This window comes from Strongylocentrotus purpuratus, unplaced genomic scaffold, assembly GCF_000002235.5.
Source record: "Strongylocentrotus purpuratus isolate Spur 01 unplaced genomic scaffold, Spur_5.0 spur5_scaffold_9, whole genome shotgun sequence".
NCBI lineage: Eukaryota > Metazoa > Echinodermata > Echinoidea > Camarodonta > Strongylocentrotidae > Strongylocentrotus > Strongylocentrotus purpuratus.
The window spans coordinates 23,514,928-23,538,789 of NW_022145615.1; the positions used below are offsets into that span (position 1 = coordinate 23,514,928).

At 37.3% G+C, this 23,862-nt stretch overlaps 1 long non-coding RNA gene across 1 annotated transcript; it reads left to right on the forward strand.

Annotated features, from left to right (window-relative positions):
• The first annotated feature begins 4,939 nt into the window (after positions 1-4,939).
• Positions 4,940-15,224, forward strand: LOC115920650. The gene is made up of 4 exons (XR_004062454.1): positions 4,940-5,357; positions 13,178-13,294; positions 14,557-14,664; positions 15,123-15,224. It is a non-coding gene; the product is annotated as an uncharacterized LOC115920650 (long non-coding RNA).
• The last annotated feature ends 8,638 nt before the right edge of the window (positions 15,225-23,862 follow it).

Here is a 23,862-nt window from a genome sequence, read left to right on the forward strand (position 1 = left end):
AGGAAGAGGACGTAGGATGAAAAAGGAGCAGAATTTTTTTTTTTTTTTGAAATTCAGACAAGGATTAAGAGTCGAAAACGGTACACCGATCGTCTTCTTTCTCTAATAATTTAATAAAATGTCAAAGCCTTCGCGCGGGAGGGGGGGGGGACTGAACTGAGACAAGGATTAAAAGACGAGAACGTTACAGCGAATCGTCTTCTTTCTTAAATAATTTTAATGAAACGTAAAAGCTTCCGCGCTTCGCGCAGGAGGTGGGGGAATTGAATTTAGACAATGATTAAGAGTTGAGAACGGTACAACGAATCGTCTTGTTTCTCTAATAATTAAATGAAATGTCAAAGCTTCCGCGCTTCGCGCAGGAGGTGGGGAAACTGAATTCAGACGAGGATTAAGAGTCGAGAACGGGACAACGAATCGTCGTCTTTCTCTAATGATTTAATGAAACGTAAAAGCCCTATTTCGGGACCCCCCCCCCAAAAAAAGTCCTCTTACCCCCCCCCCCCCTCCCGCTTATTCAGCGGCTGGCTGAGCCGTTGCAATTTTTCGGGACCCCCCCCCCCCCTGAAAAAAGTGTCCTCTTCCCCCCCCCCCCCCCCCTTCCCCCGCTTATTCAGCGGCTGGCTGAGTCGTTGCGATTTTTTCGGGGACCCATAATTTCAAATTTGGGCCCCCCCCCCTAAGAATTCCTGGATCCGCGCCTGATGACAGGGTCTTCCCGGCGCGGATCCAGGGGGCAGAGGGCCTTGACCCTCTAATCGCCAACAAAAAATGAAGAGAGAGAATGTAAAGTGGAGAGTAAGGGAAAGGAAGAAGAGGAAGAAGAAAAGGGGAAAAGAAGGAGATCAGGGGCGAAAGGCCTTCGCCACCCCCCCCCCCCCTCAGCAGAGAGAGAGAGAGAGAGAGAGGGAGAGAGAGGAGGAAGGGAAGTGAAAGGGAAAGAGGAGAGAAAGGGACAGGAAAAAAGGGGAAGAAAAGAAAAGGAATTAGGGAAGATCAGTTGCGATTTTTTATTGGTTCTTCTATCATCATTGTACAAATGTATTTATATATTCATTTATTTATTCCTGTTTGATAACAAAAATATGAATATAAACTCATAACAGTAACAAAATTAAATGTAGAACGAAACTATTTTGCTGGGAGCAATAAGCGCAAAAATGATCATGCATTTACATGATTGTACAAGTAAGTGTATCATTAATATCATTCATATTGTTTAATTACATCTTGTGAAATAGTATGCATTCAAGCTTTGGGGATTTTTGTTGGTGTATTTGTATGAAAGAAAGCGTTTGGAGCTTATAATGCACATGTTGCAATTTCAGGTGCAACTTAGGGTTCAAATATGAGTTACGCACGGCCAAGCATTAGTGTAGGAAATCTTCAAATGTTAATCAGGTATATGACTAAATTACTTGTCTGTTGCCTTACGAAAAGAATTATATTTAGTCAGGGCCTGAATTTAGTCGCATAACAATCATTGTGTTAAAAGGAAAAAAACATATTTGATGACATTCGAAATTCCCTAACAACCAATACGATTGGAGAGCGTGGACTCGTTTTGTTTTCTTCAAAACTTACTCAACTATAAATAGCTGGCCTGGATACTTGAGCCTCTCACAAAACGCAAGTATAGGCCTGATGTGTCGTCAGGGGCGTCGCTAGACCTTTTTCAGTGTGGGCGGGGGGGGGGGGGGGGTATAGAGGCCAACGATTACCGACAAAACAAGCCACCAATTACGGACAAAATTAATTGTCCCAATATCTACAAATGTAACCCTATATACCCGGGGCCGACGGCTAAATTGTTATGCACAAATGGTCATTTTCGTCAACGACATAAATATACAAAATTATTTCGTCAACTTAGTAAGCATCATAGCTATATATTTTAATGCAGGCGCGTAACTATGATCTTATTTTAGGGAGGGGCGGTATTGAGCAAGCGAATCATTTAAAGAGCGCACAAAGCGCTCCCTAGGTGGGGGAGGGGATGGGTGAAAGGCCTCCCTAGCATAGACGTTTTCATTAAATTATTATGAAAAGAAGACGATTTGTTGTACCTGAGCCCCCCAATATTTTTTTTTTTTGGGGGGGGGGTGCCCTCCAAGCCCCCCCCCCCCCCCCCCAGCTCCTAAGCCTATGTACAGGTCAATGAAGTCTACTTTTTGAAACTTAAAGGCCCGAATTCAAAAAAGAGGTTTGTCGACAAACCGAGGTTTATGTACGTCATATGACGCGTTTTGACGCGTTTTTTTACAAACCTGGAGGTTTGTCGACAAACCTCCTTTGTGAATTCGGGCCAAAGGGATTAGGTAACTTTGTCTCAGGTTCTGAAACAAAATCCTGGAATGATAGTTAGGGCTAGTTCTGATCGGAAAACGACCCAAATATCGGAGTATGGCTATAGCTGCCCCGGGGCCATGTCCTATATACGGATCAGGGAAAAAAATACTTAGACAATTTCGGGGGCTCTTTTTGGCATTTCGGGGGCTAATTCACCCCGAGCCCCCGTGTAATTTTTCCCCTGATACGGATAAGTGAGCGCCCTGATGGGTCCACTTCTAACTCGTGTTTTTAGCCCTTCTTTCTTTACTTTTTTCTTTCCTTTCTTTTTCTTTCCTTTCCTTTCTTTTTTTTCAAAGAGGGGGCGGAGGGGGGGGGGGCGGGTCCGTCTCCCCCGTATATTCGCGCCTGAGTGACACCCACATAAACTGACCTTATTTTTTACCGAACAAAAAAATAAAGAAAGAGCCCCTCGACACCATAGGTGTAAGTATTCAGCCAGTTGCTACCCCCCCCCCCCCCCCCCACCAAAATAAACTTTAAAAGTGTTTTTTTGTTTTTGTTTTTTTGTTCTAATTTGATACCAGTGATTTACAGATGTTGCTGAAATGGCCTTATTTTCCGGGATTTTTTCCTCACTTTTTAGTAAATTATACTTTTTATGCGTTTGTTGGAGAATGACAAATATCAAAATTTACAGTCAGGCAAGAAATGTGCCTATTTAATATTTAGAGGCCTACATGTAAGGTCCCGTGGAACGGCGGGCTTGTGGGCTCAATCTGGGATGCTAATCTGACCCTAACTTGAATGCCTAAAACCCCTGCGCTTCCGGGGGCTCCGCCCTTTGGACCATACGCCATTTAGGTATTGAAATATGCTCATCCAACCGTAATTAAATGCCCCTAACCCCTGAGCATCTGCCAATTTGTGCTACGCTCTACCCTATCTTAAATACTCTAGCCTCCCCCACTCAATTTCAACCCCATTTTTAATCACTTTTATTTCCCATTTAACTCCTTCATTAAACCTCGAAACGCCCCCAAATACTTGGGTTGGGGCGTGTATCACGAGTATATATATATATATATATATATATTTATACTAGTAGTGAATTGGTTGAAGTACGAAGCCACGTTTAAAAGTATAATCGATTACAGTTGTGGGGCCGATATCACGAGTATGCCTTCATAGAATAAAAGTTTTAAAGAAAAGATTCACTTCTACTTTCAAAAGGACTGGCCATTTGCTTTAAAAAAATTGTAGAGTTATTATTATGTAATTTCTAGAAAAAATGTCAACCACATGATTTACAATGAGTCTAAATACATTGATTTGCCGAGTTGCTTCCTTTTATCAAATATACACGTAAAACAATGGAGGGACAGAATGTGCGGATAGCATACCGGCATGGATCGTCCCTCGGACGATCCGTGCGAGCAGAAAACCCGCATATTATGTCCGACGGACAGACGAAACTGGTAGGACAAACGGCGCGGTCACACCGGCAAAAAAGCAGAAGCTGGCGGCATAAATTGTCGCCAGTCGCTGAATATGTAACGGGGAAGATAACAACGATGAGAAATAGGAGTCGTGACTGGGGGTGGGGGGAGGGGGGGGGGGATAATCTATACCCCTCTCCAAAAATGAGGTGGGGTGGGAAGATCTAAAATATTATCCCCCTACATTTGAAAGCTGATATCAAACATGATGATAGTAATTCCAATGCACAGTGGGCCAGGGAGGAACCAAAGTGTGCCAAAACTAATTTCTGGGGATTTATTTTCAATAAATCCATAGGAAATGTTTGGATGTCCAGGGATTTCCGCTTAAATGGTATTACCAACATTTTCTCTGATATCTATGCTTTAAGTTGATACCAGATTTGGCTGCCCGATTGTGCCCGTTATTATGTTAGAGCCGTTTTTCTTGCAACATTGCCCCGAAAAATGTGTTTATTTTGGTCCGCGGTGTCAGAACAAGTGTCACGCGCCCCAAGCGCCGTGATTTATGACCGCGAATCCTTCATGATTCAGCCGCGGACTAAAAACAAACATATTTTTCGGGACAATGTGGCAAGGGGAATCGGCTCTAACATGACAACGGGCAAGATCAGGCAGCCAAATTTGGTATCAACTTAAAGCTTAGACATCAGATAACATTGTGGTATTAAAATATAAGCGGAACTCTGCGGAAATCTAAACGTTTCCTCTGGATTTATAAAAAACATGGATAATTAGTCCATTTTTCAGTGAATTAACCTTTAATATATCTTGAAGATTGTGTCTCTATACATTTTAACCAATTCATGCAACGAAATGAACTATCAGAAATATGTGAGAGCATTTCATATCAATAACTTAAGAACTTCATGTTAAATTGAAAGATTTATAAAATAAGTCACTTTTTCACTAAAACTGTGAATATGTAGGATTTTGCTGTTTGAAGGAGTACATTATACCCTAGTTGTGCTTACCGGAATTAAATATTTTACTGAGGTATTCCTCAATGTATTACAGTTCAACTGGTCAAGAAGAGAATTGCAGAAAAAAAAATCACCCAAAATAAGTTTTGGCGCACTTTGGTTCCTCCCTGGCCCACTGTGCGTTGCCATGGTTACGTAGACGAGCGTTGAATCGGCTATGCGTAAACTGCACCTGATCCACAAACTCTCCCTAAGATAATCAAGGGAGATTTTACCTCAGTCTCCCTGGTTTTTCCTTCTCCAGTGCGTCTATTGGTCATTAGTTGCTGGACTCTCCCAGGTTAATCAAGGCAGAATAGCAATCATATTCTCTGTGCACATTAAGGCTGCTCCCGCGTAGGTACACGCGCGCATGCATATCGAGACCTGCGAAATACCGGACATTTGGCTAGCGAGAGCCCCACGATACCTGCAGGGCTAGTATCACAGTGCAGTGAGCTAGAGCAACGGAGATCATGAGGCCTGACCCGCCTGAGCCCGGGGTGGCTGCTGTAAACGAACTGGGGTACTGGGTAGATCCACTCACGATACGTGCGAGAAGCAGTGCAGTAGACGGCAATATCTCAGCCATCACACAGGATATAACGTGAGTTTCTTTCAAATCTGTTTATCTAAGACTATGTCTGTAATGTAGAAAATATCACTGTCTACACTACAACCTAATTCAATGTTAATTGATGATAGATCTACTCGCCTAGATCTAGTGTATCAATCATGTTTGTTATTATTGTTATTTTATAATTGTATTTTTCGCAATGGGAGCTGAGCTGAGAAAGGGGCCCCGGAGGTGGTGGCATCCGCTAGGACCAGACAATAACAAAGCCATCTGGTATGGGGATGAATTCTTTAATAAAACCAGGGTATCTCATATCCCTGATAAAACTGAATTCTGTCTACCGGTACGTTTCCGTACACAGACGGTACTGTTTGTCGCAACACACAACAGGGGGATAATGGCTGACTTTTGCCACAATCCGACACATAATTTTTTGTTTGACAGGCAGAGAATTGACCGACTGAGCTGAGCCAACTCCCCTCCTCCAGCTCCAGTGCCTGCGTGATGAGATTAGGGTTAGGGCCTACACAAAAACATTGTTTCGTAAAATGTTGTTGTGACCCGAAAGAGGTTGAAAATCCTGATCTAGATTTTACACAGGGCCGGGGGGGGGGGGGGGAAGGGGGGCGTGGCAATTCGTTTAGGGGGGTCGTCCTCCCCGGAAAATTTCCAAAAGTGCCCCCCAAAACAAACACTTACTATATAAAGACTGCAACACACCTTTAGGATCTGGAGGGTCCAAGAGAGCAGCGTTTAGACCAATACAAATGCCAAAATCTTTTCGCTCTTGTAATATCCTTCAAAATTTTCAAGTAAATATTGTAGAAAATAAAAGAGAAGTGTGAACAAAGTATAAATTGTCAGTTAAAAATAAAGCTGAGTTCTGGTCATGTGATTTGCATTGTGAAAGAAACGTTGTGGAATATACAATTACTGTACACAAAAAGATGTGTATGGGACTACACCAACATGTGGCATAACATTCTGTCCCGATTGTTATGATGTTACATGCCATATTTAGAAAATTGAGGCATTTGAAGAGCCATGCTTTTCCGGAAACATTTTGTAATCTAATGTTCTTCCACACTTGTATAATACAATGATACCGCTCCGATTTAAACCACTGGAGTTATGACCACACGGGAACCCAAGGGCGGATCTACAGGGGGGGGGGGGTTAGGTTAGGGGGTTACTCCCCCCCCCCCCCCCTTTGGGCTCCCAGGTGAAAATGTGATGTGCATAGAATAACGCCATCATGTGTCCAGACCCACACAGTATTAGTAGATGTTAGTAGATGCCAGGAAAACTTAAAAATAGCAAAAACAAAATCGCCTTGCCGCTCTATGGCTCGTGGACAATGGCTCTGCATCGCCATTGGGTCACCCCCCCCCCCCCCTTGGCAAAAAGCTAGATCCGCCCCTGGAACCCATACCAGAAACTTATTATGGGCCCTTGGTCAGATGGAACTTGCAGCCTCAGTCATATCTAGTCTCGTTGTCATGGCTCATTTCAATTACATGTGTATGTATGTTATGGTTATTGTCAGCTCCAGTGCATGTCCTACATGTGTAACTTCATACATGGGTTCTGACACAAGTGCAAGGTTATCCATAAGATAACCCTGAATTACCTCATACATTTGCACCGCTGTGATACCCTACAAGCCATATCAGGACAATTAACCCCTTTGACAACCCCCCTCCCCCACCCCCCGGAAAATGACCCCAGTGGACAATTACCCCCCCCCCCCCCCCCCTCCCCACCCATGAAAAAATCTCAGACAATGGATGACTATAATTTCATGTATGGAGAGACGGTGCCAGGTAAAAATGTCAGAGGTAAAATTTCAGATTTAAAAAGTCAGAGGTAATAACTAAACAAGTAAGAGGTACAGCAACAAAATGTAGGGGGAGGGGAAATTAGTGCTGTCATAATATCTAAGCACTGTATCACACAAAATGTCAAGATTCAAGCTACCGGGCCAGTCCATTATATCTCCTTCTTCCATATCATAATGTATATTTTCTAAATGACTGTGGTGTATTGTACTTTGTACAAGTATGTCCTAAGGATAATACTATGTGGAAATTCGAAACTTATATTTTGTGATCAGGTTTGCATATGTACATTGTATATGAATTTCTAACCTTTTTTTCGATTTTCTATTAAAGTAGGTTGATGTTTTAATGTTTATTTGGTTTTGAGGAAGTAATTACATAGAATATTAAGATTGAATGAGATAAAACAGGGAATCAGTTATAAAGATTGCAAAGAAATTCCACAAATTCAGACATCAGACCCATCTTCATGTTGATCCCAGCAGACTGAGCAGAGCCTCTTATTATGACAAGAACACGGTGCACCAACAAGCCTACTGTATAAGAAAACATCAAGAAAAAGACACACATATGCTTCCCCCCTCATCAATACTTTATTACAAAATTTTAACAAACAATGTCAGAGCTTTGCTTGAAGAATGTCAGATAGTAGGCCTACATGTACATGTAGTAAACGTTGAGACATATTTAGCCAGGTATTTTGTAATGTGCTTTCGCCTTTTATGGCAGAAGTTATTCTATTTGTTGGTTTAAACATAACACAGTGTAACTGTATATAATAACATCATGTTTGTGATTAAGAAACGTGAGAGAAATACAGTTCAAGTCCTTCAAATTCCACTCGTTGTTTTCTGCCAAATTTATGGTGCATTTTTTTTAATGTGTAGACTTGTACAAATATATACTTGCTGGAATACAGTGTATGCCAGCACACATTTTATCAATCCTGCACCAAATATTGGAATATCCTTCAAACAATATTATCGTATACAAGCAGTCTCATGATTCTATGAATTTGTACAGTAAAACTATGTTTCTGATATGTTGCTCATGATCATGAATTTGTCAATTTCAGAGTTTGATCTTTCACAGCAAATAAAACTGAACATTTTGCCTTATTTGACATTTTTACTTGTATTTTTACTTCTGACATTTGTACACCAAGCCAAAGAAACAAACATGTAGACATGGCTCTACGAAATTAACCATGAGAACATCATATATTTTGGACAATGTAAACTTAGACCTAGGCAGTTAGGGAGGTGCAACCCAGCCCAGTCAGGGCATCTGATTTACTTTCCCTTTGAAATGTCAAAACATGAATAATATTATTCAAAAGCTACATTGTTAAGAGTTCCAGTGAGAATCTACCTTAATGGTTGTGTGAACATGTGCATATGTATGGAGTTAAACTGCATACTTGTACCCAAAGCTTTAGGACACTGTAGCATTTAATTATTTTGTTTACAGAATTTGCTCCAGAGAAGTAAGGTACATATATGTACCTAAATACTATTTTTATCAATTTTCAGGAAGGGTAGGGCTTCTGTTTTTTGTTTTTTTAAATTAATGTTAATAAGGTCATCAGCCCTCTTGTTCCTCCTATTCTCCTCTCTTTTTGCTTTTTAAATTTATTTACCCTGGGGGAGGGGGGGGGGGCGTCAACCACTCGTTGTTTAACGTGTAAAACTGACTCTAGACATCTTTTTTTTTCTAAATTCAAACTAATTGTACCATCAAATCAAAAGATAGTCTAAATAAATCAATGGGTTTGTATTTTCTCTTTATATAAAACAAAAGGATATCTTAGACTTCAGACTACATGTACATCAAATTCAGCATTATGTTATAATTGTAGTAGAATAGGGGCCATGTTATTTTAACTGCTTGCACGAAAGAAAGAAATCATCAAATTTAAAAGTTTGTTTCAAAACATTGATTTTTAGATTAGAATCAAGTGTTTCTGTAAATTTGTTAATATTTTTTATTCGGAAAAAACAAAGAAAATCATTGAATACCAAAAGAGTACATTTGGAAAAGAGCCACATGGATGCTGGGAAAAGAAAAAGATTAACTTAATAACTATGTCCCAGAGGTCTTCTTTTCCAATCCATGTGACTTTACAGAAATGGTAACAATAAAATTGTGAGGTATACATAACAATTTATAAATCACTATTAATCAACAATAATCATTGATAAGATAAAAATTTATTAAAAACATAAATACCCCCCCCCCCCCCCCCCTCTGAACAAAAAAGAGGGAAAATGTCGCTTTGTGTACATGTAAATGTACATTATATAGCACCATGGAAAAATGGGGGGGGGGGGAGGGTGAATACATGCACTCAAATCCGACTCTTAACCTGGAATTTTACCTGAAGATGGCACTGTGCAGCTGGGTATGATAACAAAAACAGCAAACAAACAAAATTGAGACAGAGACAGCTCATCATAATTAACTAATTTATGTTAACTCATCTGTATACTGAGAATTTGTTCTTTTAGTTTTAAAGTCAAGTAAGAAATAATAACACAACAACAGTCTTCAAATCAGTATTGAGAGTATACTAGACACTGGGAAATGTGTGGATGGCAGAGCCATGGAGTCTTTGAGTGCAAGCTGTCAAATGTTTGAATCAAACAGTGTCAGAATATCTTTGGTTATGCAGATAGCATTTTGGACAGCTTCACATTTTATAAGGCCAACAAAGACTTTGAGAACAAAGCTAGTCATAAGATAATGTCGCCTGGAAAAAAGCGTGTACCACTTTAAAAGTTTGGAGGTGTACAGAATACTCCATTTCCTGTTTTCTATGTTTGAGAATAATTCGTCTAGCTCATCTTTGTATCTATTCATTTTTTCAACATTTTCTCTACTGTGTATGAACCAGGCACGTTGGCCATATTCAATAATGCTTATGGAGAACGAGGCATTTGTACAAACACAGCAGAGAGTCACTTGACAGATTGTTTGCTACACTGATGATGAAACTTAACATTCCATTAGCCTTTGATACAACATAATCAACATGATTTCACCAGGTCATTTTATTATTCAAAACAATGCCAAGGTATTTATATCGCGTAGCAACTTAAAATATATAATCATTAATATGGTAATGGGGTTGACCTGGGATTTTTTATTCGGTAATGCGCATAACTTTACATTTGGAAGTGTTCAGCTTCATTTTGATTGTCAGTCACTACATATTGACTCTAGATTTGTGCAGCTACATGAACATTGTAGAATCTGCAGCTAGATATGAGAGATTTAATTGTTATTCAATTAGTTGGAATGCAGAACTGAACAAAGTCTCTCCAAAATACCTTCCTTTAATACCATTTTGCCAATAACTCTCACATACTTATAAGGGTTATACTATGTAACAGCAACAGTTTCGAAATGTGATTGTACAGGTTTGAAAATCATCGCTACCGGTAGGTTAATAGTACTTCTCAACCAAAAAATCATTTTCGAAATAGTAGTCATGGAAATGGTTCATTAGATGGCACATATTGTACTACAATACATCTAGGAACCTGCGAACCCTTAAACAAGCCCTTGAGCCCAGCCACAAGAGACTTTGTCATTTGCATCAAATCATACTTATTCCACATTCTAATTTTACTTGTTTGAATATTTGTTTGTGGACCACCCTGAACATGTGGAAGAAAAGCCTGTTTAAAATTTAACAGTAGTACAGAGAGCTGTGATGTTTTGAAAGTGGTGATGGATCCATTTCTGCTTTCATGAAGTTAATTTCATGAAGTAATTTGTGGAACTCAACTTATTTCAGTCAAATGCATCTAGAATGGTCTAGAAATCAAATTTGCTGTTTTTTTAAGTACCAAAATTCCCTTTTAAGTACATATATGTTTATACTATAAAAGTGTATTCCTTTTGTATTTCCTAATCGGCCCTTTTCTATCAACTCTGTTATCGCCCTTTTTTTTATATATCGGTCACATATTCCTCTAACAAAAAACTGGACAGCTTCTTTTTTTTTTTACTAATCTTGTGACAAACAATGTAAAGAAAATATCCTAGTATGTGTCTTAATGTTGAAGACAGAATGAGCTATGGTATAATTTCAAGCATCCATGTTTGCTCTTAAAATGACATGCATGGCCCTACATGTACATATGCACATATTTTCTGATCAGTCATGCGCTTGAATGAAAGATGCAGTTTGTCCATTTAATTTCCATTCTGTCCTATAGATTTGGTAAAAGCTAAAATAATAATTATTATTTTATTTATAAATCCCTTCTCCCTGAGGATCCTAACCACCAAATAGCATTAATAACCCAAGATGTAACTAACTATGGTCAGTTATCTGCCCATGGCCATGATACTTTGAAATTTCTTTCAATATTTATACAAATAGAGCAAACTAAAGCATAACTTGTTTTTATAATTTCTGTGTGCAAAGTTATTCTTTGCATAATTTTTCTACTTCAAATAAAATGTTTCTCTATTTTGATCCCATTTCCACTCTGTTGCTCTATGTGATAAGGATATTCCTTATGCAAATACAATCTCCTACACATAATGATTGGCCTTTCTTTTAAACGTTATTGGATTTGTGTGTGTGTGGTGAGTGCGCGTTTTTTTGTGGTCACTGTTATGCTTAAGCACAGCACTCAATATAAAATGTTATTCTTTAACTCCAGCATGATTTCATTTGCGTTTCATATATTATTTAATATGTAGAGCCATCCCTTGGCTTTAGTATTTTAAGGAGGGTTGGGGATGATTTGTTTTCCTCACCCCTCTTCTGTTCAAAGTTAATGACTGCGATGGATTAGAACAATATAGTGACTTTGAGACCAATTTTGTGGACAGTCCATAGCAAGGTTTGGCAAAACTTTATTATTATATAATTGCCATGTCAAATGATAATCATAGCTGGCACTAACATGATATGAATCTTTTTGTTTATACACGGCATCTCAAAAAAATGTGCAACAAGATGTTGATTGGCAACATCTTAAACAGCACTCATTCATCCATTTCGCCAGTAGTGCCGTCTTAGTATCTTCTGAGTACTCTTTATGAATCGTACGGGGATCTAATCTGCAAGTTAGGATTTGTTTTGCTACATGTATATGTGTCATATTTTAGATGTTACAAAGAAAGCATGATGCATGGCATCACCGATAATCATCACTGATACATTTCAAATTGCTATTTCATTAGCAATCTCTGAAATGTCATGAATATATATTAGTTGAAATACATAGTACTAGAACCAAAAGAGAGTGCTCCAAGGAATTTCTGATGCAAATAATTTGTGCTTACTTCTTATTTATTCTTTTAAACTTACATGTAAAAAAATCAGGTCCAAGATTCTGGTGAAGTTCATGTTGAGAGTAATTATAAATGTACCATCGGGGCCTACCCTACACTGTATACTGGATAGCTGTGATCTGCAGTTTTTTTTTGTATAGTATATTACTATGGAGGTTCATCTAGCGGTCCTTAAGAGTAGAGTATGATTATCTACACGTCTTTGCAGCTCCTGATTAGATTTTTACCTTCCTTCTCTCTCTCTCTCTCTGTCTACCACTCATCCCTCTTTTTTTCAATTTGCTCCTATTATGTCTTTCTCTTTATGATCGGAAGAGGTTGCGGTATTGTCATTTACATCAGTTTCCTATTTATGTATGAATGCATTTATGATGTGACTCAGAATGAAGTTTTTTTTTGTACTGTCTGCTGAAAGATGGAATGGTGTTCACTCATTCTTGTTCAACATTAAGTTAACCCCTTTGGCTCTCAGCATACAAAATCATGTTTGTGCCTATGTTAAATTGTATGTAACATCAATGGGAGACAAATTTCTGTATTACAAATGTATTATGGAAAATAAAACCAGAATCTTGAAACTTGTAAATGTATTGTAGACTAAGCATGCTTAATTAAATTCCTTTGAATTTTAATTATTTTACATGTTTTTACTGATTGTATCTATTTCAATATTTTTCTTTTGTATAACCCTAACTACAGTCTTCTTTGGAGCCATATGACAGACGTATACAGCTGAAATGGAATTTCCCTTCAACCGTACAATATTTCAGGGCTTATATTTCAGGAATCGGTGTTCGCCCAACGTAGCAGTTGCAGGTACATGTAATAATGCTATGTTTTATTTTATTTACAATTTTACATTTGCCGAAGTCCTTTCCCTGGAGATTATTCAAAGCAAAAGTATGTTCATTAAATGTATATACCTTTTTTCATAAAGTTTTCTTGTGAAATATCATGAGTTTTAGTCAAATTCCCCCCTCCCCCCACCCCTGTTTTTGTTGCTTCTTGCTCCTTTATATTTCAGCTAGCCCATAGACCTACGATATATGTTTAGGTCTTTTTAATTGAAATGAAAACATTGCTTTCTTCAGTCATTAATATGCAACATATGCATTATACACATATTGGGGATATGTTACCCCAAAAATATATAAGAGCAAATTACGTTAATGAAATAAAGTGTGGACGAGAGGCACTGAGCTAAAAAAAAAATTAAAAAAGGAAATGCAATCCAGGCTATGTACTTACAGCAGTAAGAACAGATTTAGGCTTCACTCAAGTCATAATGTAATTATTGTAATGAAGTGTTAAATATAGGGTCTGTGCTTGTAGACTAATAGGGAGCAAGAGAGGGCCATAGCAGAAACAGAAAGTGAATACATTTAAGTCATTTTAAGATATCTAATATCAAATGTAACTTGTCACTTTTTATCTCATAGAGCTACGTTTATATTAACAGCTGTGGTTGTAGTCTTATTCAGGAAATATCATAGGGAATGTCACTAAAATAAAGTCATTTGTTTACTCCATTCACAAGCTTTTAATACCCTATTGTACATCTCAAAGAAATCATGTTCACAATACAACTTTGTAATGAATGCACATTTCAAAAGTTGATGCTCAAGGCCATTGAAATTGCCTGTGTTGCTATGATATCGTTTGGTCAATTGAGACTTACAGCATTCATACATTTATTTTGTATAGGATTTTCCTCAAACTTCCACTGAGTTTTGTCTGTCATTTCTCTGCTATCAAGTTCATCAGTGTTTGTAGTGAATCTTCCCTCTCTTTTAAATACACCTTTTCATTATGATTAACATTTATAGATTCTCTAATGCATTGAACTAGCCTCTTTGCAAGTACACACTTTCGTATTTTCATGATTTCAATATTTGTTTTTACATGTATTGTAATGCTGACTCTGATAAAACAGTACTGGAATTGTTATGTACCTACTTTACGTTCACTCGTAAACGTTGTCATAGTCAGGAAGATGACTAGCTACACTATAATCATGATTCTATTAAACTATAACTATGCACATGTAATGTACTGTTTCAATTAAATCTTACTTACAGAAAAAGGACAACAACAAGTGGCACTATTCATGTATTCCTCCAAAGTGCTCATGCCAATCATGCCATAGCTGAACTTTCCTGAAAGACTGAGTCAATGAAAACTCTAAGGTAATTTTTTTTTTAAACTGATAAGTGTCAAAGCCTCACTATATATGCTTTTGTCATGATCTCTTCTTAGACTATACATAAATGGGGTTACAGCGTAAGAAAACCTTTCCGACGTTTTTAGGAGTATACCCATGAAATATATATTGAGAATAGAATATCCAGTCATATTCTACATACATGTATTTGAAGAGTTATATCTAGGGATTTGATATAATGACATGTTCGATAATGATCAGTTGTTGTACTTGATTAGATGCATTCATTCCTTAAATAAAGGCTTTGTAGCATACATGAATTTGAAATAGAGATCCCTCCTACTTAATTGTTATGTGTATAGAATTCATTTAATTTTTTTTCTTATTCGAGACCTTTTGCAGAACCCCAATAGAATCCATTTGATTTGTTTGCGTGATTGTATTTCACCATCCATGCTATCGTTTTCTTATTTCACTGTGCAGACTTCAACATATGTGCAGCGTTTCAACCGAGAGTCAACACCCTCCATTGTAGTGTTCGGCAGGCTTTTCAATTGGAGTTTGGGCTGATTTCAATCGTAATAATAATAATAATAATATTCAGTTCTTGTATAGCGCATGATATGTTATGAAATAACACCTCTATGCGCTTCCAAAGAGCTTTGGAAATGATTACCCTTTAGCTCCGGCAGCCGTTATCAGGAATAATCCTGCCAGGTACCCATTTACCTCACCTGGGTTGAGTGTGGCAAATGTAGATCAATGTCTTGCCAAAGGACATTAGTGCCGCGGCGGGACTCGAACCGCAGACCTTGTGATCAACAGTCCGGTGACGTATCCACTCGACCACAACACAGGACCACCGCATAGCACTTTATGACTCTGTCTGCTTAAGCATGGTTGTTTCCTGATGCAACATCATCAACACATGCTTAATTTTCTTGCGTAGTGCTCGTATATCCTATATCCTGAGAGTTACTTTTATTTGTGTTACTTTATTTGGTCTGATTCACATTTGAACTTCCTGGTTTCTAGTGATGAATTATTGGCCATAATTGTAATTATCATTGCATGTCTACTTTAAGATGTGATGATACAGAAGGGCTACAGCCTAAGCACAGCTTCATATGCTTCCAGCCCCCCAAAAAAAACTATTTAAATGAATCACAAGGAGTAGAAAGAGAAAGAGAGAGAGAGATGGGGGAGGGGGTACTAATATGAAGGGATGGGATGGGGATTTTCAGCTATCAATGAAATTGTTAACTGACATATATTATCATTAATATTTCATTCACATGTTGCAGGAATGTCTGATGTTGAAATAACATGTACGTGAAGGTACAAAGTAACCACATTGTGTAACATATTTCCTAGTGAATGTTACCAAATATGTCAATGTAAAAGTGTTCAAAACGAATAGTCCCACCATTATTGTCGCTTGATAGGTCTGAAACCATGCTCTGTAATTGCCAATATTACAGTATGTGTCTATTTTCATAAAAAATTACACAGTGAGAGGGATCAAGAAACACTGTTTCAGTTCAAATGTACTATTCATAAAATCGAGATGGAAATCATTATCATTTCTCTGTCTATAACTATCTGATGCTTAGCTCCAAGATTAAGCGTGTAAAAGTAAGTGCAATTTTGTTCTCTTCACTCCAACCACATTGATTTACTGAGCATGATTCTGCATAAATTGATGAGGAAATGTAACAATACACTATAAAAATGTGTTGAATTTTAAAAAGTTGCCAGTTTCCGAAAAGTAAATCAACTGAAATAGGCCCTACAAGGATATTAATTCCCATTAATTGATGTCTTTGTAATGCATGTTAATTTCTATAATGTGATATCATCAACTGTTTATATTTCATACAGAAAAATATAGAATACAGAAAATTAATTTCATTTGAAATGAAATAAAATTTAAAAACTATATATATATATATAATTCAAAATGATAGTGTTAGATAATTTTCAGATTGATGAGAATGGATAAGGATTTACGATTTGAATATATATTTTCTATGTGAACCTACTAAGATGTATGTACATCGAGTTAAATTAGATATTTGTCTACATATGCTATGAATGGTTTTTCAAAATGTGATGAAATTCAAATGTACATGTATATATCCAATCTTGTTGTTGTTATGGCTTAAATAACTTGGAGGACTAGGAGATATAAGAAACGTTGATTAATTACTCTTGATTGATTATTTACTCTTCTTTGCATCGTTCACTCTAACTGGCAAAACAGCGACAATTAGTAGACACACAAAAAAGTATTGCCAAGGCAATTTTATTTCTCTTATCATCCTGTAATGTATTTTTCTCTTCAATGTTTTGCAGTTGCAATGTGCAGAAGTTGGTATTGCTTCCGGTTCTAGGACACCTACCCCCTGAACAACCATTCCCCCAGTGCCCTACCCCCTGGACACCCACACCCGGATAACCACCCTCTAGGACAACTACCCTCCTGACAACTATCCTAGGGGGTAGTTGCCTGGGGGGAGGGGTAGTTTTCCGGGGGTAGTCGTCCTAGAGGGTGGTTGCCCTAGGGGGTAGTTGTCCTAGGGGGTAGATTTCCTAGAGGATGGTTATCCGGGGTTGATGTCCAGGGGTCGGTGTCCGGATACGATTACTTTCCATGAATGAATCTAAATGAGCAAATTATCATGCAGTATCATGAATTTCAATTGTTCTTTTGCAGGGAACATTTTAATTTATATCATAGCTAGCCAGTTCTGAAATATCCTCGATTACAAATTACCATGCTCAAAAGTTGGAAATTATACATGTAGTTTTGTTTTCATTTTTGATATTGTATAAAATAGCGTATGCAAGGGTTGTCCAAATCGCATCACAAGTATACAACCGTTTATTTAAAATTAACATTCATATGTGTTTTCTGGAATAAAGTTTGTTATTTTGTATTATTGTCCATTTCATTCAATTTTCACCAACTTATTTGTTCAATATTTCTACTTTTCCTCAGAACATGTGTTGTGAAGTTTGAATATTCCTTGTCGGTTTCATTATGCCATGAAAATAAGCTCATAAATGTAAATGCCTTTTTTGCCCTCCTTAACGATTTTAGATATACAGTTAACACATGAATTATTCATACCCCTTTGTATATTTGATTTTTTTTTTCTTTTTTCTTGTGTTTTTCGTTATTCAAGAATAAAAGGTCCACTAAGGGTAAATTATATGTTGGCTTTAATATATTACATTCTCAAGAAATGTAAATCGGAACAAATCAATTTTTTACATACTAATTTAAAAACTTGGTAAGGGTATAAATAATTTGTTCAATGTACATGTAGTGTAACATGTTTCAAAGGAATGGAAGTTTGATTTGAGTGTGCATTCGTGTTAGGGAGGAGAGAGAGAGAGGCCGGGGAGGGGGGGGGGGCACCAGTATTTTTTCGCCACTTTTTCAGAGAAAGGCAGGCACCTTGGGGTTCATTTAAGTAAAACATTTAATGCTGCTTCCTGGAAATTGAATGCATATACGTAAGAACTGTTTTTTCTAGAGTTTTGGAAGAATTATTATATTCGGGTTAGTGCAGCCTAGACAACCAACATCACAGGCACGTACATACGTTTGGCATTTCAATTTCTACTGTTTGTAGCCATGAAGGCGTTAACTTTGTATATATATATTAGTTTTATGCTCTTGTGACTCAAAACAGAATTTCACGTTGACTAAATTTATGATAGAATATGTGATTGAATAAAATCACCAATCATTTTAATTTCACTCATTAATTTTCTTATTGCCTTTTTCTTTATAAACATGTATGAATATGATACAAAGAAACGGTGTTTAAACAAATTATTATAAAGTATTTGCCATCACCTGGGCCATGGACATAAAATTATAAATTAAAAAAAGTAGGCTTATATGCATCTTCTCTTTGTGTTTTGAAGAACATTCTTCAGAGAAATACACATGACATGAGATCATGATTTATCTCTATACATCTCGCAAGTTTCACCTGCTTTGTTTAGTTATTTCCATTGTGGATGTAAGACATCATAACTCCCTATAGGAGGTGACATCATATTTTGTAACCCCTTTCATATTCACATCTTAAATATATACGGGCTAGTATCGCTCCACCTGGTAGACCAATAATATTGCTATAAGAACATGACACCTCGAAACTGGACCTGTATAGTTGTGAATATGCAATATCAATAAAACAATATCATCTGCTTCAAAGTATGAACCACAACATATTTTCAGCACAGGACCACAGTACATGACTGTACTTACAGAGGCAAACAAACCTGGCCACGTAATTCAACAGGGCATATTTGTGTTTCATGCGTAAGGGTGTGGCACTAGCTTAATTTGGCTTAGCGGCAGTGTATATCACATGTAGTTGCTCTAACTCGGATGTATCACTCCTGATCCCATCAAAACGGACAGAGTAGAGTGTAATGAGCATGCAATCTTCTGCCAAGAAACGTTTCATGAATCAGGATACGGTAAGATTACTTATCCTAACCCTATAGGCTTGAATAGTTCATGGTTACAAAATGCGACCCGGCTGCTAAGTAGGGGTGTGGTTGTATAACTTACCCCCAAGTGCATTCAATTTCATTATTTTTGGCCCGGCCCCTCCCCTCAGTGTTATTTAGGGTACGCATATTTGTGTTCCCAGCACCCCCCCCCCCCCCCTTTCAGAAAAGTCCGGTGTGTAAATTCAATACGGCCGGGTAGATCTTTTTTCTTTGTTATACAAGCCTTTTTAGCACCCCCCCCCCCCCCTCTTTCAGCAAAAGTCCAGTGTGTAAAGTCAATACGGGCAGATCTTTTTCTTTGTTATACGATCGAGCCGGAGATTTGGGAACACGCATGCGATACCTCCGTTCCCGGAGGGGGGGGGGGGGTATTCGTTACGACTTAATTTACTGCAGTAAAACTAAATATAAAAAAATATGATGAATAAGTATAAGAAAAATGAATTATGAACTACCAATTACCCCGGACCAATATCAACGAAAATTTAAGAATCCCCATTACACCATCACCATCGTTATCATCATCGCCCCCTCCCCGTTTCTGTCTGTCTCTCTCTCTCTCTCTCTCTCTCCGTCTCCCGAGACGGTAGTCAACATAAAGAATCTCGACTTTTTCATTTTTGGGATGAGAAAGATATCATATTAGTCGCGTATTAACGCAAGTTTGATTGGCATTGATGAACAAATTATAATCACCGTAGTCGTCCAAGAAATGTTCCAGAAATTTGTGAAATGCAGCTATTTAAAATATATATACATAGCATTTTTTTTTCTTGCTTTCTGTCTTTCTTTCTTCTTGTGGTTCTTTCTTTTTTCCCCTTCTTCGTCGTCTTCTTCTTCTTCATTAAGCTAAGACAATAAACATGCACAATAAAATTGTACAATGTATCTATGATGACTTGGTAGTCAACGTTTGATATGGTACATTGCTGCCGATATTGCTAAAGTCTGACTTTTCGTAACGCTTCGTAATGAAAAGTTCAGATAATGCTTACATGGTAAACAATCCTGAAAAAGAAGACTATAAGCTACTGATCATAGTTTAATTTCTTTATTTGCTTTAGTTGCAAAAGAGTCGTAGAGGGCTTTTTCCACTTTGGGCAGCGGTGCAGAGTCTCGTAATTCTGTCGCTGTACAGTTTAAAATAAAATATCCGAAGAAACTGAGCAAGACCCCTTACTTTTCTTAAAATTTGCCTTTTTAATTGACAGTAGGTGAGATAATTTAGTTTTGCAGATAGATATTTAGGAAATTGTCGCACATCATTATTAATAATGAGTAATAGCAATCTATCTTTATCTAAAACTGCATGCGTATTTATGATTTCATTCATACACCTGCATGGCTGCCGTAATTTGTACTTTTCCATTTTTTCTTTTTGTCGCCATGAACAGGAGAGGATTAAAACTTGTCTATTTAATTCATTTGAAAATTAATTCATTTGAAAGATTGTTTCATGCCTATATGTGGTGCATGGTGTCAAATCTGCAAATAATTCAACGTAATTATTTTCCATTTGTTCAATCATCATTGTTCATTCTTGTTTTAGAATTTGGTCGTCGTCTTCTTTGTTACCTTTTCTTTAGCCAATATCAAAATGTTTTCATGAATCTTTTACCAAAACTATCTCATTGAAACTAAAGATAAACCTATATCTATAATTTTGACCCCAAACCTATCCATAACTCTTATAACATAACTTTTATACGCTAACACCCTAAACTTAGCCACGAATCGCCAATTTTGCTCTAACCCCCACCAATTCCATAGCTTATTCATAGGCCCCGACCCTAAACCAGACGGTATAAACCAAATTATGAATAAAATAATCATAACCCTGTTCAAACTTTGAACTTAACCTATACAAGTAACCATACCACTATAAGCAGTTTATAATATTTGTAATCATGTTTGACTTTTAATAGCAAACAAAAACAAGTGATTTGTTTTTCTTCTATTTTTTTAAATATAATCTGTTCGTATTCTTTTTCTAAATTAGGGCTTGTTTGGATTTCTCGCCTTCCAACCTATTTGTATATTTATGTGTATGTTTTATTTAACTCAGTATGTAAATCATGTTAATATATAATGTATGTTTCTTTGTAAAATTGTGATTGCTTTTTATATGCACGGTCATGCCGAAGAACAGCCATTGGATGAAGTATGTCACCGTACTAAAATGAAATAAACAAACAAACAAACCCCAATCTTTGAACAACAGACATACCCACTAATATGCTTGAAGTGGACGTATAGGAGGAGGGGCGTTTTATTTAGAAAACCACGTAAACCCACTATTGGGACATCACTGCAGAATAATCAACCATCCATAATTATGAATTGGGTCGTTGTCAGGAATAGGGTTAGGGGTAGGAATACGGTTAGGAATATGATTAGGGTTATGACCAGGGAGGGGGTTATAGGACTAGGGTTAGGGCTAGGGTTAGGGTTTGGACTAGGGTTAGATTTAGGACTAGGGTTGGGTGAGAGTTAGAGTTAGGACCAGGATTTGGGTTAGGGTAAGGACAAGGGTTGTGGTTACAATCGGGGTTACAACTAGGCTTACTTTCAACCAATCAGCTCTTTTTGGATGACCAATAAATCCAGCTTTCCAAAAGTGGAACAATAGGCGAACAATAATAGATGAAGATTGACCTCTTTATCCAATCTATTTCACACTAAATGCAACTTTTTATGAAATATGCTTTCAGTTTACATTTGACACATGCAGTGGCGGATCCAGGGTGGAAGCCAGGGGGGGGGGGGGCGGCACCGTCCCTCACCCCTGAAAAAAAAAGGAAAAAACACAATGTGTAACCACAATTTTACCTTAACCATAATTTAACGCCCCCCCCCCCCCACACTAATTTCTCACGAATTGGACCCCCATCCTCTCCGGCGGCTGCATCCGCTCCTGGACAAAGATATATGTATTGCCCCCTTAACACATATCCAACACACATCATCATCCCCCCCCCCCCCACCTCCCCTCTCCGGCGTAGAAGAGAGACTTGATCAAATATTGAAAAGAAAAAGAAAAGGACAAGAATAAACAGAGGAAAAAGGGGAAGGGAATGTGAAAAGAAGATGCTACGACACCCTACCGCCCGCTCCAATTCGCTCCAGTGCACTCAAACTCACGCTCTTGCTATGCTACATCACTGAAAGCCCTCATTACAACATACAGTGCCTCAAACTCACTTATACACACAGTAAGGGAAACAAACGTGCAAACTAAACACGTCTAAACAATAAAATAAAGCACAAATTAAACAGACTTTGTTTGGGCAATCCATGATTATATCCTACAAAATCTGAGAACAAATTGGGTTGTATGACACATGCTCATACCAAAATTGCTCAACAATAGTTTTCTACACTAACTGAAATCCTAACTTCAACCCTGGACCCATACCATTTCTAACCCTAAATTTTAACTAAATAAAAATCAAACCTGAACCCTAACCCAAAATTTTTCATTAAAAAAAAGCCTAGAGCAAATGTCAAATCACTGCAAACTGACCATCGTGCTCCTGAAATCATATTAACTACATGGCAATCTTTCTTCATTAGGCTATTATATTTCAGCATAACCTACATATAATAAACTGATTGCATACTTTGAATGATATATATATTGCAGTATTATCCTAAAATAAAAATAGAATTTCTCATCAAAATAATACATTTAACAATATAATACACAGGTCATATATATATATATATATATATATATATATATATATATATATAGCCTAATACAGAAGCTATACTGTAAACATCTTTAAAACTTTACATGCAATCATTGTTACACATTTAAACTTTAAAAGGCATAACTGCAGTCAGGTATTATCCCAAAGTATGGATGGGGCATCACCTGAAACATAGCACATCAGGTAATAAGGCCAGGCAAAGTAAATAATAAGTATGAAGTGGGCGCTTGATCACATTTGAATACAAACAACTTACCTAGATTTTAACTAGTGGGTTACCGAAAAAAAGGAAACCATCAAGGAATTTAGATGATGACCAAGGACTTATAATTGTCACCTCTCATATGTTTAGTACAGTACTAAACTTTTGGAGGGGATAACTTCGAGGAACTTGTACAATGGTGATCATCTTGCTATCTCTCAACGCAATATTAGAGAAAGCGAAAAAACTGGTTGGGCAAGGGTTTACCAAATTGTGCATGAGCTATAAGATACTTCATGTTTGTATAAGGGATCTTATTTGGTTATTGTGTACATGCAAATGTAACAGAAATAGTATGGTTGAATGCTCAATCCTTCAACTGAGAGAAACTAAATGAGCAAATACATGTACTGGATATAGCATAATTATATGAAAGTTAACCATATAATCATATGTATTTACATGTATATGTACATACGATGAGATGGTTTCATGTTGCAATGCCCAAGGTTATTTGTTAACACTTTGTATATCTATGATTAGTGATATTGTATTCAGACTGATGAAAGAGAACCTTTTAAGCACACCATAACCTGTAAAACACTACATAAGAACATAAGGATGACACCATGTATACTTCTATCATGTTCAAACCACAGCTAGTTAAGGTATATGGTTGAAACTATACTGCATTATACTGCTATACTATCCTCAATGATATACACACAAGCATCACAAAGAGGTGGCAGAAAAATATATTAAATCAAGA